Here is an 18,021-nt window from a genome sequence, read left to right on the forward strand (position 1 = left end):
GCTAAATTGTCCCCGTAGTGCCCAGGGATGTGCAGGTTAGGGTGGATTATCCGTGCTAAATTGTCCCCGTAGTGCCCAGGGATATGCAGGTTAGGGTGGATTGGCCGTGCTAAATTGTCCCCGTAGTGCCCAGGGATGTGCTGATTAGGGTGGATTATCCGTGCTAAATTATCCCCGTAGTGCCCAGGGATGTGCAGGTTAGGGTGGATTGGCCGTGCTAAATTGTCCCGTAGTGCCCAGGGATGTGCAGGTTAGGGTGGGTTGGCCGTGCTAAATTGTCCCCGTAGTGCCCAGGGATGTGCAGGTTAGGGTGGATTGGCCGTGCTAAATTGTCCCCGTAGTACCCAGGGATGTGCAGGTTAGGGTGGATTGGCCGTGCTAAATTGTCCCTGTAGTGCCCAGGGATGTGCTGGTTAGGGTGGATTATCCGTGCTAAATTGTCCCGTAGTGCCCAGGGATGTGCAGGTTAGGGTGGATTATCCGTGCTAAATTGTCCCCGTAGTGCCCAGGGATGTGCAGGTTAGGGTGGATTGGCCGTGCTAAATTGTCCCCGTAGTGCCCAGGGATGTGCAGGTTAGGGTGGATTATCCGTGCTAAATTGTCCCCGTAGTGCCCAGGGATGTGCAGGTTAGGGTGGATTGGCCGTGCTAAATTGTCCCCGTAGTGCCCAGGGATGTGCTGGTTAGGGTGGATTATCCGTGCTAAATTGTCCCCGTAGTGCCCAGGGATGTGCAGGTTAGGGTGGATTGGCCGTGCTAAATTGTCCCGTAGTGCCCAGGGATGTGCAGGTTAGGGTGGGTTGGCCGTGCTAAATTGTCCCCGTAGTGCCCAGGGATGTGCAGGTTAGGGTGGATTGGCCGTGCTAAATTGTCCCCGTAGTGTCCAGGGATGTGCAGGTTAGGGTGGATTGGCCGTGCTAAATTGTCCCTGGAGTGCCCAGGGATGTGCAGGTTAGGGTGGATTGGCCGTGCTAATTTGTTCCATGGTGCCCAGGGATGTGCAGGTTAGGGTGGATTGGCCGTGCTAAATAGTCCCGTAGTGCCCAGGGATGTGTAGGTTAGGGTGGATTGGCTGTGCTAACTGGTCCCCGTAGTGCCCAGGGATGTGCAGGTTAGGGTGGATTGGCCGTGCTAAATTGTCCCTGGAGTGCCCAGGGATGTGCAGGTTAGGGTGGATTGGCCGTGCTAATTTGTTCCATGGTGCCCAGGGATGTGCAGGTTAGGGTGGATTGGCCGTGCTAATTTGTTCCATGGTGCCCAGGGATGTGCAGGTTAGGGTGGATTGGCCGTGCTAAATTGTCCCGTAGTGTCCAGGGATGTGTGGGTTAGGGTGGATTGGCCGTGCTAAATTGCTCATAGTGTTCAGGGATATGTAGGTTAGGGTGGATTGGCCGTGCTAAATTGTCCCCGTAGTGTCCAGGGATGTGCAGGTTAGGGTGGATTGGCCGTGCTAAATTGTCCCTGGAGTGCCCAGGGATGTGCAGGTTAGGGTGGATTGGCCGTGCTAATTTGTTCCATGGTGCCCAGGGATGTGCAGGTTAGGGTGGATTGGCCGTGCTAAATAGTCCCGTAGTGCCCAGGGATGTGTAGGTTAGGGTGGATTGGCTGTGCTAAATTTTCCCCGTAGTGCCCAGGGATGTGCAGGTTAGGGTGGATTGGCCGTGCTAAATTGTCCCGTAGTGTCCAGGGATGTGTGGGTTAGGGTGGATTGGCCGTGCTAACTTGCTCATTGTGTTCAGGGATGTGTAGGTTAGGGTGGATTGGCCGTGCTAAATTGTCCCGTAGAGCCCAGGGATGTGCGGGTTAGGGTGGATTGGCCGTGCTAAATTGTCCCCGTGGTGCCCAGGGATGTGCAGGTTAGGGTGGATTGGCCGTGCTAAATTGCTCATAGTGTTCAGGGATGTGCAGGTTAGGTGTTTTAGCCAAGGGGTTAATGTAGAGTAATGGGGAATGGGTTTGGGAGGGATACTCTGTTGAGTGTCGGTCTGGACTTGTTGGGCCGAAGGGCCTGTTTCCACACTGTTGCGATTCTATATAAATTACCAGCCCTGAATAGCGTTGTCGTCTTGCGTCCAAGTTGTGACAACATGTCGGCTGTTACGTACTCTTGCCCTGCCAAGCGTATAATTTCTAAATTAAATGGTGTTAACAATAAACTCCAGTCTTTTTATCTTTAAATTTTTTCACAGGCTTTAAGGGGTTGTCATCAGAATTGTCTCAGATCTACGCAAGCCCAGTTCAAAACTCACGGTGACAGCGATGGAGTGGGTGACCTGGAATGATTTATTTTCCTTTCCTTTGATATCGTCTCTTGTTTTTAATTCTAACTATCGCGTTCTAAGATTGGGCCAGACAGTAAAGACTCTGTCCTAGATTCATTGTCCTCCTGTACCCGGGAGCAACAAAATCTAAAGTGATCTGGCAACTCAAGGTCGCCTTCTCAACTGTGGAATATTTAGAACGTAGAACATAGAACACAGAACAGTACAGCGCAGAACTGGCCCTTCAGCTCACGATGCTGGGCCGACCATCGATCCTCGTGTAAGATAAACCTAATGTTCGCAGCTTCAAATTTCTGTGACCATATGCATGTCCAGGAGTCTCTTAAATGACCCTGCCTCCACAACTGCTGCTGGCAACGCATTCCATGCTCTCACAACTCTCTGTGTAAAGAACCCACCTCTGACATCCCCTCTATACTTTCCTCCAACCAGCTTACAACTATGACCCCTCATGTTAGTCATTTCTGCCCTGGGCAATAGTCTCTGGCTATCGACTCTATCTATGCCTCTCATTGTCTTGTACACCTCAATTAGGTCCCCTCTCTTCCATCTTTTTTCCGAGCTCAGTCAACCTCTCCTCATAAGATAAGCCCTCCAGTCCAGACAGCATCCTGGTAAACCTCCTCTGAACCCTCTCCAAAGCACCCACATCTTTCCTATAATAGGGCGACCAGAACTGGACGCAGTATTCCAAGTGTGGTCTAACCAAGGTTTTATAGAGCTGCAACAAGATCTCACGGCTCTTAAACTCAACCCCCCTGTTGGTGAAAGCCAAAACACCATATGCTTTCTTAACAACCCTGTCCACTTGGGTGTCATTTTCAGGGATCTATGTACCTGCACCCCAAGATCCCTCTGTTCCTCCACACTGCCAAGAATCCTATCCTTAATCCTATATTCAGCTTTCAAATTCGACCTTCCAAAATGCATCCCCTCGCATTTCTCCAGGTTGAACTCCATCTGCCACCTCTCAGCCCATCTCTGCATCCTGTCAATGTCCCGCTGCAGCCTACAACAGCCCTCTATACTGTCAACGACACCTCCAACCTTCGTGTCATTTGCAAACCTGCTGACCCATCCTTCAATCCCCTCATCCAAGTCATTAATAAAAATTACAAACAGGTAGAGGCCCTAGAACAGAGCCCTGTGGAACACCACTCACCACTGACTTCCAGGCAGAATATTTTCCTTCTACTACCACTCGCTGTCTTCTGTTGGCCAGCCAATTCTGTATCCAGACAGCTAAGTTCCCCTGGATCCCATTCCTCCTGACCTTCTGAATGAGCCTCCCATGGGGAACCTTATCAAATGCCTTGCTGAAGTCCATATACACCTCATGCACCGCTAGACCCTCATCAACTTTTCTAGTCACATCCTCAAAGAACTCGATAAGGTTTGTGAGGCATGACCTGCCCCTTCACAAAGCCGTGTTGACTGCATTTAATCAAGCCATGCTCTTCCAGATGGTCATAAATCCTATCCCTCAGAATCCTTTCTAACACCTTGCAGACGACAGATGTGAGACTGTCTGGTCTGTAATTGCTGGGGATTTCCCTATTTCCTTTCTTGAAGAGAGGAATTACATTTGCCTCTCTCCAGTCCTGAGGTACGACTCCAGTGGAGAGCGAGGATGCAAAGATCTTCGCAAGTGGCGAAGCAATCACATTTCTCGCTTCCCGAAGCAGCCGAGGACAAATCTGGTCCGGGCCTGGTGACTTGTCAATCGTAATGTTTGTCAAAATTTTCAATACATCAGCTTCCTCTATCTCTATCCATTCCAGCATGCACACCTGCTCCTCAATGGTTTCATTCACTACAAGGTCCTTTACTTTAGTAAAGACAGAAGCAAGAAACTCATTCGGGCTTCCTCTACCTCCTCAGACTCCACACACAAATTCCCTATGCTATCCCTGATCGGCCCTACTCTTCCTTTGACCATTCTCTTATTCCTCACATAAGTGTAAAGTGCCTTTGTGTTCTCCCTAATCCTTCCTGCCAAGCCTTTCTCGTGCCCCCTCCTGGCTCTCCTCAGACCACTTTTGAGCTCCTTCCTCGCCTGCCTGTAATCCTGTCGAGCTGAGCTTGACCCTAGCTTCCCCCACCTTATGGAAGCTGCCTTCTTCCTTTTGACGAGAAGCTCCTCCGCTCTCGGCATCCAAGGTTCCTTCATCTTACCCCTTCTTGCCTGTCTCAGAGGGACATACTTATTCATCACTTGCAACAACTGGTCCTTAAGCAGTCTCCACATGTCTATAGTGCCCTTTCCATGGAACAATTGCTCCCAGTCCATGCTTCCCAACTCACCTCTGACAGCATCATAGTTTCCTTTTTCTCAATTAAATATCCTCCCATTTTGTCTGATCCTCTCCTTCTCCATAGTTATGTAGAATGTGAGGCAGTTGTGGTCACTATCACCAAAATGATCTCCCACCACAAGATCTGATACCTGCCCCGGCTCGTTTCCAAGCACCAAATCCAAAATGGCCTCTCCCCTCCTCGGCCTATCAACGTACTGAGTTAGGAAACCCTCCTGAACACACCTTACAAAAACAGCTCCTTCCAAACCATCTGCTCGAAGGAGGTTCCAATCAATATTGAGAAAGTTGAAGTCCCCCATTACAACAACCCTACGACGTCCACACTTTTCCAAAATCGTCCATCTCCCTGCTGCTATTGGGCGGCCTGTAGTAAACCCCTAAAGAGGTGACCGCTGCCTCGCTGTTCCTAATTTCCACCCATACTGACTCGGTAGGCAGACCCTCCTCGACAATGCTAACTTCTGTCGCTGTGATACCCTCTCTGATTAGCAGTGCTACACCCCCCTCCTCTTTTTCCCCTCCCTCCCTATTCTTTTTAAATGCTCTAAACCCTGGAACATCCAGCAACCATTCCTGACCCTGAGTAACCCATGTCTCTGTTATGGCCACAACATCATAGCACCAGGTACTGATCCATGCTCTAAGCTCATCACTCTTATTCCTGATACTCCTTGCGTTAAAGCAAACACTCTTTAACTGATCCCTTGGTTCCTTCCCAGGAAATTCCTTCCCACTGGCTGCCTCATCTCCATCAACTCTCACCACCGGTGTATAGCTCAGGTTCCCACCCACCCCCGCCATAGCTACGTGTTAAACTGTGCCCGCTCCCCGTTCCTCGCCACGCTATCTCATGGCACTGGTAGTAAACTAGAGAACACTACCCTGTTCCTCCTGCTCTAACCCTAACTCCAGGAAATCAATTTTTACATCCTTGATCCTTTTCCTGGCTATATCATTGGTGCCAATATGTAACACGATTCCTGCTCGCCCTCCCCTTTCAGAACCTTATACCCCCGATTGGAGACGTCCCGGACCCTGGCACCAACATACCTTCCGGGAATCCCGATCCTGACCACTAAATCTCCCGTCGATTCCCCTAACAATCGAGTCTCCTACCACTAGCGCTTTTCTGTTCCGCCCCCTTCCCTTCTGGGCTGCAATGTGGGGCTCAGTGCCAGAGAACTGACCACTACGGCTTCCCCCTGGTCAGTCATCTCCCCCCCCGCAGCTGTATCCAAAACGGTATACCTATTGCTGAGGCGAATGTCCACAGGGGATTGTCTGTCTGTCCCCTTTCCTCCCCCTATCTGTAACCCATCTATCCTTATCCTGAGGCTCAGGAGTGACCAACTCCCCTCAATTGCCCCCCGCAGTTCATCCGGCTCCAATTCCCCGACACGGTTTTCCAGGAGCTGGAATTGGGTGCCCTTTCGGCTGACAAACGTACAACTCCTATCTTCTCTCAAGAGTCCATCGCCGACACCCACATCGCCCATGCGTTGATAGCCACCTACCGCGTCATGAGGTGTGGCTTAACAGTGGGGCGGTGGTTAATCCAGCTTTCAGGCCTTCTGCCCTTCCTTCGTTCACTGAAACTTTCTGCATTTCCTCGACACGTTAGCTGCTAAAATCCGGTAGAAATCTTCGATGAAAACCGCTCAGTCTCTGTCTTTGGCACCGGACACTCCCTAGTAATCTTCGTTTTCATATCCTGTGCGCTCCACATCCAGTGATACGGCCTCGCTTGGATATTTTTGTGAATTGCCTGCTAACCGGGCTCATCACCTAAAGACAGCTCCATCACCCAGAATCCTCCTGAACCTGACTGAACAGCGCAGGCAGACGTGTCAAATACACCTTCTATCTGTGACTGAAAGTCAGAAGGTTGGCTGCAAGGCAACCTACAGTTGGGTAATTACAGTCGTCCGGCCATGGAATACCCCAGTGGTCCTCTCCCTCGTACAGCCTTCCACATACTGGTTCGACAAACTACCCTGGACGCATTTTATGAACTCCACTCGCTCAGGACCTTACGCACCATCACTACCCCAGCTGCTGTTGGCGTAATCCCCCCCCCCCCCCCACCACCACCCTATTACTTTAATGATTTGAAGGTGCTGATGTTGTGTACAAAGTTAAAAAAAATCACACAGCGCCAGCTTATAGTCCAACGGGTTTAATTGGAAGCACTAGCTTTCGGAGCGACGCTCCTTCATCAGGTCGTTGTCACCGAGATTGGAATCTTGCGACCTTTGCCCTCAGGTCAACTGAACAATGACCAGATGGACAACTACCTGATGAAGGAGCGTCGCTCCGAAAGCTAGTGCTTCCAATTAAACCTGTTGGACTATAACCTGTGATTTTTAACTATTACTTTTAAACTTATCTGAAATTTGCCTGCATAGCTACTGTTCTATTTCTTGCACACAATGAGGAGGCCACACTACACTCCCAGCGATGTGATTTGGTTTCTCGGTTTGACCTTTAGATGAGATTACTTACAGTGTGGAAACAGGCCCTTCGGCCCAACAAGTCCACACCGACCCGCCGAAGCGCAACCCACCCATACCCCTTTACCTAACACTACGGGCAATTTAGCCAATTCACCTGACCCGCACATCTTTTGGACTGTGGGAGGAAACCGGAGCACCCGGAGGAAACCCACGCAGACAGGGGGAGAACGTGCAAACTCCACACAGTCAGTCGCCTGAGGCGGGAATTGAACCCGGGTCTCTGGCGCTGTGAGGCAGCAGTGCTAACCACTGTGCCACCATGCCGCCCACAAGTCGAGCAGCCATCTAAGATGTCATCACTCTTTTCTCTTCCAACCGATTCCCTGATCACCAGAGCAGCACCACCTCCTGACTTACCTCCTTCCCTGTCTCGCCTGAAGGCCTACGTTGAACTCAATTGGATTTTATCGTCCCGTGCACCGGGGCAGAGTGAAAAGCTTTGTTTTGCCAGCGATACAGGCCGATCACGGAGATAAGTCGCAACGATAAGTAAATAATAGGGAAACAGCAACAAAAACAAAAACACAGGGACAGGCAAATGTTCAGAGTTGGTGAGGCCATTCAGCATTCTAACAACAGTGGGGTAGAAACTGTTTCGAAACCGCCCGGTGCGTGTGCTCAGGCTTCTGTAACTTTCCCCCTGATCTTTGAGAATGCGGGCGGCCTTTCCTTGACAACGAGGCCTGGTGGATGGATTCTATGGATGGGAGGCCTATGGGATTGTCCGGGGCCGAGTTCCCCACTCTCTCTGTAACCGTCTCCGATCTTGAGTGGTACAGGGAGCGATACATCCAGACAGGATGCTCTGGATGGCACACCTATAAAAGTTGGCAAGGGTATTCGCCGTCATGCCCGATTCCCTCAGGCCTGAGGATGACGAGATGTTGTTGGGCCTTTTGTAACCCAGTGCGTCTACATGAAGAGTCCAGGAAAGTTCGTTGTTGATGACCACTCGCAGGAGCTTGGGTTGTTTTTCTCCGAGGGAGACAGCTGATGCCGGAGATCAGAGTCGAGAGTGTGGTGCTGGAAAAGCATCGGAAGAGCAGGAGGATCGACGAAACCATTCCTGATGAAGGGCTTATGCCTGAAACGTCAATTCTCCTGTTCCTCGGACGCTGCCTGACCCTGCCGCGCTTTTCCAGCGCGGAGGTGATTGAGAGGGGAGCTGAAAATGTGTTGCTGGGAAGGGGAGGGAAATATATCCTTGGTGGTGGGGTCCGTTTGGAGGTGGCGGAAATGGCGGCGGATGATACGTTGTATGCGGAGGTTGGTGGGGTGGTAGGTGAGAACCAGTGGGGTTCTGTCCTGGTGGCGGTTGGAGGAGCGGGGCTCAAGGGCGGAGGAGCGGGAAGTGGAGGAGATGCGGTGGAGGGGGACTCCTCCACCGGCAGAACATAACAACACGACGGCTGGAGGAGGAGCGCCTCATCTTCCGCCTGGGAACCCTCCAACCACAAGGTATGAATTCAGATTTCTCCAGCTTCCTCATTTCCCCTCCCCCCACCTTGTCTCAGTCGGTTCCCTCAACTCAGCACCGCCCTCCTAACCTGCAATCTTCTTCCTGACCTCTCCGCCCCCACCCCACTCCGGCCTATCACCCTCACCTTGACCTCCTTCCACCTATCCCACCTCCATCGCCCCTCCCCCTAGTCCCTCCTCCCTACCTTTTATCTTAGCCTGCTTGGCTCTCTCTCTTATTCCTGATGAAGGGCTTATGCTCGAAACGTCGAATTCTCTATTCCTGAGATGCTGCCTAACCTGCTGTGCTTTGACCAGCAACACATTTGCAGCTGTAAATGTCTTCAAGGCAGAGATTCTTGATGTCTCGAGGAATTAAGGGGAGAATGCGGGTAAGTGGAGTTGAAATGCCCATCAGCCATGATTGAATGGCGAAGTGGACTCGATGGGTCGAATGGCCTGACTTCCACTCCTATGTCATTATTATTATTATTTATTCAATGCATTTGTCGTTTTCTTTGTCTTCAATTAACCCCATTCTCATCCTCTAAAGGTCTAATGTTAATTTTACTTATTGTTTTACTTTCCCATCCAATTTCACATTCCTAGCTATCTTAGATTAGATTACTTACAGTGTGGAAACAGGCCCTTCGGCCCAACAAGTCCACACCGACCCGCCGAAGCGCAACCCACCCATACCCCTACATTTACCCCTTACCTAACACTACGGGGACAATTTAGCACGGCCAATTCACCTGACCCGCACATCTTTGGACTGTGGGAGGAAACCGGAGCACCCGGAGGAAACCCACGCAGACACGGGGAGAATGTGCAAACTCCACACAGTCAGTCGCCTGAGGTGGGAATTGAACCCAGGTCTCAGGCGCTGTGAGGCAGCAGTGCTAACCACTGTGCCACCGTGCCGCCCACTCCTCCTCTCATAACTCATTTCTTGCTCTTGATTAAGCCTTCGGTTAACTCAGACAATGCAGGAACTCAGATCTCAGGAGAGGGTAGCCTTCTGAGTGCTGGCTTTAATGATGCACCATGGTTCGAGGAAAGCCTTAAATATCAGCACTCCGCCAGCTTGTAGAGGTACGCAATCCTTGATCTGAAATTCGACAAGCTCCGAAATGAAGTTTTCTTTTACCCCTGGTGGATTGGCGTGCCAACACGTGACTCCACTCAGTGGCGGTGTGGCCTAGCACTGGCAGCTGCCTTAGCGTTCACACTGCTCACAAGTGGATCTGCTGTTTGCTAACACTTCTTTAATTTCACTGCGAAAACGTCATCTGTCCCGAAACCTGGAAAACAACTGGCCCCCAAGGATAAAGGATTTGGCGGGCCTGCGCTTCCAAATAAACCCGGTGGACCTTAACCTGGTGTTGTGTGAATTGTAACTTCAGTGAAGGTAGGAGACAGGGAGGACTGCAGATGCTGGAGATCAGAGCTGAAACATGTGCTGCTGGAAAAGCGCAGCAGGTCGGGCAGCATCCGAGGAGCAGGAGAGTCGACGTCTCGGACATGAGCCCTCCTTCAGGAATCAGTTAAGTTACCACTCTAAGGAAAGCACCACAAGCCAACCGCTAACCAGGTAAGGCTGGTTAACAATAGTGCCTCAGTGGTTAGCACTGCTGCCTCATAGCGTCAGGGAGCTGGGTTCGAGTCCCACCTTGGTCGACTGTCTGTGAGGAGCTTTGCACATTCTCTCTCAAGATAGCCATGTTAAATTGCCCATCGTGTTAGCTAGGGGTAAATATAGGGGGATAGGTAACTCTTCAGAGGATCGGTGTGGACTTGTTGGGCCGAAGGGCCTGTTTCCACATTACAGGGATTCCAATCAATTGCAGTAATAATTTCAGAGACACTACTGGGGCAGCACGGTGGCTCAGTGGTTAGCACCGCTGCCTCACGGTCCCAGGTTCGATCCCAGCCTTGGGCGACTGTCTGTGTGGAGTTTGCCCGTTCTCCCCTTGGGTTTCCTGCGGGTGCTCCGGTTTCCTCCCACAGTCCAAAGATGTGCAGGTCAGGGTGGGATTGGCCGTGCTAAATTGTCTCCGTAGTGTGAGGTGAATTAGTCAGAGGGAAATGGGTCTGGGTGGGTTACTGTCCGGAGGGTCGGTGTGGACTGAAGGCCCACACTGTAGGGAATCTAAAAAAAAATTCCAGACGCTAGTTTTCAATTCCAGCTTTATTAATTTACGCCCTTGAGGCTGTTCTCGTTAGAGAGAAGAAGGTTGAGAGGTGATTTAATAGAGACATAAGATAATCAGAAGGTTATTTAGGGTGGACAGGGAGATGGGGACAGCAAACACGAGGGGACACAACTTTAAAGTGAGGGGTGATAGATATAAGACAGATGGCAGAGGTAGTTTCTTTACTCAGAGAGTAGGAAGGCTACGGAATGCTTTGCCTGCAATGGCAGTAGGTTTGTCAAGTTTAAGGGCATTTACGTTGCGATTGGACAGGCCTACATGGAATAGTGTAGGTGGGATGGCCTTCAGATTAGTATGACATGGCGGTGCAACATTGAGGGCCTCTACTGCGCTGTAATGTTCCTTGTACTTTCTGATTAAATGGTGACACGATCAAATTCTACTCCTACGCCAGTGACTATAGCCACCACCATTTCTCGAATATGGCATTCTCTGTCCCACTTCAGAACAGTCCAGCCCACAGCCCCTACCTGCTTCCCAGTCTTATCCTCCCTCAAGCAGGCCCTTGCGTGCTTCTATCAGACACGCTGAGGGTGTACCCAGCCCCTTATCTCAGTCTCCCCAGCACGACACAGGGAACCAATCGCCGCCCAGTGAGAAACTACACTCCACCCAACCCCAATAGCTTCCCGGAGCTTAAACAAAGTTTCGTTCCGATTTTCCCACTCGGTGAATGTTCGTTCTCAGTGCAGGACAACAGGAAACTGACTGGAAGCGATTGGAACTGAATCTGTGGATCATCTGACAGGTAGGAGAATAAGTGGTGCGCGACAATTCAGTATTAATTGAACCCAAACAGCCCTTGTATTCTTTTGTAAAGTGTGTAACCTTTCAGAGGTTAGTCGGAAATTGCAAACTCCAGTTCAAAAGTGCGGCAAGTGTCTCCCAAATTCATCCTAGCCAGACAGTCAGGCGTAGCAGGAAGGCTTCCTCACTGTCGATGGGAAATGGAAGGTGGGGAAGGGGGGGGGCCGAACCCAGTCAGCCACCCTGACCTCAGGGCCAGTTGGATTTCTGAGCGCTGGCTTTAAACTGTGGTAACAGGGTGCCCCTGAAGGGACCAGGTAAATAGGGCTTTTAATGTCAACGCAAGCCAGAGAAAGTACACTGAGTCAGCAGAAAGACTCACTTGGTCTGCACCAGGACGAGTACATTAGCAGGTTCCAACCTCTACTTGTTTTGAAGAGCAGGACGCGACTTCACGATGACGCAGCACATGTCCGATCTTGTGAGCACTGGTACTAGCTGTCCCTTTAGATTAGATTCCCTACAGTATGGAACCGACAAGTCCACGCCAACCCTCCGCACAGTAACCCACTTCCCGGCCCTATATTTACCGCACCGAACACTATGGGGCAATTTAGCAACAGCCGATCCACCCTGGACCTGCACATTGCGGGAGGGAGCCCACGGGGGGAAGAACGCGTGCAAACTCCACACAGACGGTCACCCGAGGCGGGAATTGAACCCGGATCCCTGGGTTCTGGGAGGCAGCAGTGCTAACCACTGAGCCACCGTGCTGCTGCCTCGTTGCAACACTTGAGCCGCAACTAAAATTCTGGGCTGCACTCAGGGTTAGAGTGGTGCTGGAAAAGCACAGCGGGTCAGGCTGCATCTGAGAAGCAGGAAAACCGACATTTCAGGGAACAGCACTTCGGTAAGTTGATTTTCCTGCCCCTCGGACGCTGTCTGACCTGCTGCGCTTTTCCAGCACCACCTGGACCTTGACTCTAATCTCCAGCATCTGCAGGACCCAATCTTCTGGCTTTTTACTCCACCCGCCAACAGTTTCCAATTTCCACCCTGCAGATTTACTCCCCCACGTCGCTGCATTCTCACTCCTCTAAGACTGTGGCCGTCTGTCCTAGTCAGTTATAAAAACTCAAAGGAGAGAAAAATGCTGGAAAATCTCAGCGGGTCTGGGCAGCCTCCGTAAGGAGAGAACGGAGCTGGCGTTTCGAGTCTAACTGACCCTCCGGTCTATACGCAATCAGGTCCCCGGACCTTCCCGGGGCTCGCCACTTCAACACCCAACCCTGCTCCCACGCCCACATCTCTGTCCTTGTCCTGCTGTGCTGTTCCAGGGAAGCTCATCGCAAACTAGAGGAACAGCGTCTCATCTTCCGACTAGGCCCGTTACAGCCTGCCGGTCCTCAACGTCGAATTCGACAACTTCAAATGATTATCCCATCTGGCACGGTGGCACGGCGGTTGGCACTGCTGCCTCACAGCGCCAGAGACTTGGGTTCAATTCCCACCTCAGGCCTCCACTGTGTGGAGTTTGCACGTTCTCCCTGCGTCTGCGTGGGTTTCCTCCGGGTGCTCCGGTTTCCTCCCACAGTCTAAGGATGTGCGGGTCAGGTGAATTGGCCGTGCTAAATTGCCCGTAGTGTTAGGTTAGGGGTCAATGTAGGGATATGGGTGGGTTGCGGGTCGGTGTGGACTTGTTGGGCCGAAGGGCCTGTTTCCACACTGTAAGCAATCTAACCTCGACCCCTCTGTTTTCATTCTGCCCCGTCATTTTATTTCATTTATTTTATTTATCTTTTTTGAATATTTTTTTCCACTGTACCTCTTATTTCTTGATTGTCTCTCTTCCTCTCGCTCCCCACTCTCTCATCACCTTTTTCCTCTCCTCTTCCCCCTTTGCGACCCCCTTCTCCCCTGTTTTCCATTTTGCCCCTGCTTCACCCATCTCCCCCCCCCCCCCCCCCCCGCCCCATCCCTCACATATATTGTCACATAGCACTGGCTTCAGCCTTGGTCATTCCCAGCTCCTAATCTCCCTATAACCTCTCTATGCACTGACATTATCACCTCTTTACTCTTACCTTGGCAAAGTTTACAAAAAAAGGGCTTTGACAAAGGGTCAGTTAGACTCGAAACGTCAGCTCTTCTCTCTCCTCACGGATGCTGCCCAGACCCGCTGAGATTTTCCAGCGTTCTCTCTTTTGGTTTCAGATTCCAGCATCCGCGCGGCGATTAGCTTTCACCCAGTTTAAAAACTCCCCCAGGTTCTCAGGTGGTTTGGAGGAGGTGGCTTTAAATCAGGGAGAGCGTGCGGTCTGCAGATGCTGGAGATCAGAGCTGAGAAATGCGGTGCTGGAAAAGCGCAGCAGGTCAGGCAGCATCCGAGGAGCAGGAGAATCGACGTCCCCTCCAAGTCCCTCCTCCCTACCTTTTATCTTAGCCCGCTGGACGCACTCTCCTCATTCCTGAAGAAGGGCTTATGCCCGAAACGTCGATTCTCCTGTTCTTTGGATGCTGCCTGACCTGCTGCGCTTTTCCAGCAACACATTTTTCAGGTTTGAAATCAGGACCACACAAGTCTTTTTCAAAATATTTTTAAAAAATAGGATTTGAGTATCACTGAAAGGCAAGGCTAACATTTCGTACTACCTTAATACCCTTGCGCAAGTGATATTAGCCTGCCTTCCTGAACTGCATGTACCAAAGGAACACTTCATAATGACACAGAAAATAGGACCAGGATTAGACCGTACCATCATTGAACCTGTTCGAGATAATCCTGCGTGTGGTTTGGCTTCACCTCCATTCTTCTGTCCCCCCTCCCCACGTCCCTTGATTCTCTGAGATGCAACTCCCCCTCTATTTCAGCTTGAGGAGATTCAACGAGGGTCACATCTGCAAAAGTCCGACTGCAGAAAATTCCAAAAACTCGCAGCCATTTCGCCCCTGTCGGGTCAGGGAGGTGTGTTGCTGGACTTTGATCGGGCCAAGGGGACGATTGGTGCAGTCCGACGTCAGGGTGGCGCGTGGCCTTGAGGGGGAAGATTCAGGTGTTCCCTTGTAGAGGTTACACGTTGCGTGGAAGTCTTTCACAAGCTCTGACACCTATTGTGGGCTGCAATAGCCAGCCTAAGGCTGAGGCAGGGGCAGAGTTGGGGAGGGGCAGTAGGATTAGTGTTGGAAACCTTAAAACCTCATGTCGTGAACATGGAAATCTCTTCTGAACACCGCGTACATGGAGGCCCAGGACTCCCTGCGTGATGAGCTTTCTGTCCATCCCATCAAGGGTTGAGAATGTCTCATGGGAAGAGCTCTTTTGAATTCCAATCCACCCCCAGTTTTCCACCATTTGCAAGTGTTATGAAGGTGAAGGCGTGTACTGTGCCTTTAAGAGAGTGTGCATGATGTTCAGAACCGAGAGCTTACCTGTGTGGTATGTCTAGATGGCATTCCCAGAGTGCACTGGAAAATTGCAAATATGTGACATTTGATTGTGAAAATTCATCCTAGCTAGACAGTCAGGCCTAGCAGGAAGGCTTCCTCACTGTCGCTGGGAAATGGAAGGTGGGGGAGGCGGGGGCCGAACCCAGTCAGCCACCCTGACCTCAGGGCTAGTTGGATTTCTGAGCGCTGGCTCTAAACTGTGGTAACAGGGTGCCCCTGAAGGGACCAGGTAAATAGGGCTTTTAATGTCAACGCAAGCCAGAGAAAGTACACTGAGTCAGCAGAAAGACTCACTTGGTCTAGTACATTAGCAGGTTCCAACCTCTACTTGTTTTGAAGAGCAGGACGCGACTTCACGATGACGCAGCACATGTCCGATCTTGTGAGCACTGGTACTAGCTGTCCCTTCAGATTAGATTCCCTACAGTATGGAACCGACAAGTCCACGCCAACCCTCCGCACAGTAACCCACTCCCTGACCCTATATTTACCGCAGCGAACACTATGGGGCAATTTAGCAACAGCCGATCCACCCTGGACCTGCACATTGCGGGAGGGAGCCCACGGGGGGAAGAACGCGCGCAAACTCCACACAGACGGTCACCCGAGGCGGGAATTGAACCCGGATCCCTGGGTTCTGGGAGGCAGCAGTGCTAACCACTGAGCCACCGTGCTGCTGCCTCGTTGCAACACTTGAGCCGCAACTAAAATTCTGGGTTGCACTCAGGGTTAGAGTGGTGCTGGAAAAGCACAGCGGGTCAGGCTGCATCTGAGAAGCAGGAAAACCGACATTTCGGGGAACAGCACTTCGGCAAGTTGATTTTCCTGCCCCTCGGACGCTGTCTGACCTGCTGCGCTTTTCCAGCACCACCTGGATCTTGACTCTAATCTCCAGCATCTGCAGGACCCAATCTTCTGGCTTTTAACTCCACCCGCCAACATTTTCCAATCTCCACCCTGCACATTTACTCCCCCCCGTCGCTGCATTCTCACTCCTCTAAGACTGTGGCCGTCTGTCCTAGTCAGTTATAAAAACTCAAAGGAGAGAAAAATGCTGGAAAATCTCAGCGGGTCTGGGCAGCCTCCGTAAGGAGAGAACGGAGCTGGCGTTTCGAGTCTAACTGACCCTCCGGTCTGTACGCAATCAGGTCCCCGGACCTTCCCGGGGCTCGCCACTTCAACACCCAACCCTGCTCCCACGCCCACATCTCTGTCCTTGTCCTGCTGTGCTGTTCCAGTGAAGCTCATTGCAAACTAGAGGAACAGCGTCTCATCTTCCGACTAGGCCCGTTACAGCCTGCCGGTCCTCAACGTCGAATTCGACAACTTCAAATGATTATCCCATCTGGCACGGTGGCACAGAGGTTGGCACTGCTGCCTCACAGCGCCAGAGACTTGGGTTCAATTCCCACCTCAGGCCTCCACTGTGTGGAGTTTGCACGTTCTCCCTGTGTCTGCGTGGGTTTCCTCCGGGTGCTCCGGTTTCCTCCCACAGTCTAAGGATGTGCGGGTCAGGTGAATTGGCCGTGCTAAATTGCCCGTAGTGTTAGGTTAGGGGTCAATGTAGGGATATGGGTGGGTTGCGGGTCGGTGTGGACTTGTTGGGCCGAAGGGCCTGTTTCCACACTGTAAGCAATCTAACCTCGACCCCTCTGTTTTCATTCTGCCCCGTCATTTTATTTCATTTATTTTATTTATCTTTTTTGAATATTTTTTTCCACTGTACCTCTTATTTCTTGATTGTCTCTCTTCCTCTCGCTCCCCACTCTCTCATCACCTTTTTCCTCTCCTCTTCCCCCTTTGCGACCCCCTTCTCCCCTGTTTTCCATTTTGCCCCTGCTTCACCCATCTCCCCCCCCCAGCCCCATCCCTCACATATATTGTCACATAGCACTGGCTTCAGCCTTAGTCATTCCCAGCTCCTAATCTCCCTATAACCTCTCTATGCACTGACATTATCACCTCTTTACTGTTACCTTGGCAAAGTTTACAAAAAAAGGGCTTTGACAAAGGGTCAGTTAGACTCGAAACGTCAGCTCTTCTCTCTCCTCACGGATGCTGCCCAGACCCGCTGAGATTTTCCAGCGTTCTCTCTTTTGGTTTCAGATTCCAGCATCCGCGCGGCGATTAGCTTTCACCCAGTTTAAAAACTCCCCCAGGTTCTCAGGTGGTTTGGAGGAGGTGGCTTTAAATCAGGGAGAGCGTGCGGTCTGCAGATGCTGGAGATCAGAGCTGAGAAATGCGGTGCTGGAAAAGCGCAGCAGGTCAGGCAGCATCCGAGGAGCAGGAGAATCGACGTCCCCCCAAGTCCCTCCTCCCTACCTTTTATCTTAGCCCGCTGGACGCACTCTCCTCATTCCTGAAGAAGGGCGTATGCCCGAAACGTCGATTCTCCTGCTCCTTGGATGCTGCCTGACCTGCTGCGCTTTTCCAGCAACGCATTTTTCAGGTTTGAAATCAGGACCACACAAGTCTTTTTCAAAATATTTTTAAAAAATAGGATTTGAGTATCACTGAAAGGCAAGGCTAACATTTCGTACTACCTTAATACCCTTGCGCAAGTGATATTAGCCTGCCTTCCTGAACTGCATGTACCAAAGGAACACTTCATAATGACACAGAAAATAGGACCAGGATTAGACCGTACCATCATTGAACCTGTTCGAGATAATCCCCTGCGTGTGCCTTGGCTTCACCTCCATTCTTCTGTCACCCCTCCCCACGTCCCTTGATTCTCTGAGATGCAACTCCCCCTCTATCTCAGCTTGAGGAGATTCAACGAGGGTCACATCTGCAAAAGTCCGACTGCAGAAAATTCCAAAAACTCGCAGCCATTTCGCCCCTGTCGGGTCAGGGAGGGTGTGTTGCTGGACTTTGATCGGGCCAAGGGGACGATTGTTGCAGTCCGACGTCATGGTGGCGCGTGGCCTTGAGGGGGAAGATTCAGGTGTTCCCTTGTAGAGGTTACACGTTGCGTGGAAGTCTTTCACAAGCTCTGACACCTATTGTGGGCTGCAATAGCCAGCCTAAGGCTGAGGCAG

General features: G+C 51.3%; 1 protein-coding gene across 1 annotated transcript in view; it reads left to right on the top strand.

Moving 5' to 3' along the window:
• Positions 1-11,410: 11,410 nt before the first annotated feature.
• Positions 11,411-18,021, top strand: part of LOC132809102 (5-aminolevulinate synthase, erythroid-specific, mitochondrial-like) — a 91,291-nt gene continuing 84,680 nt past the window's right edge. The window contains exon 1 of the mRNA XM_060822504.1: positions 11,411-11,534. The gene's annotated coding sequence lies outside the window, so the exon portion shown is untranslated. The remainder of the gene's footprint in view (positions 11,535-18,021) is intronic.

This window comes from Hemiscyllium ocellatum, unplaced genomic scaffold (genome assembly GCF_020745735.1).
Source record: "Hemiscyllium ocellatum isolate sHemOce1 unplaced genomic scaffold, sHemOce1.pat.X.cur. R1, whole genome shotgun sequence".
Taxonomy (NCBI): Eukaryota; Metazoa; Chordata; class Chondrichthyes; order Orectolobiformes; family Hemiscylliidae; genus Hemiscyllium; species Hemiscyllium ocellatum.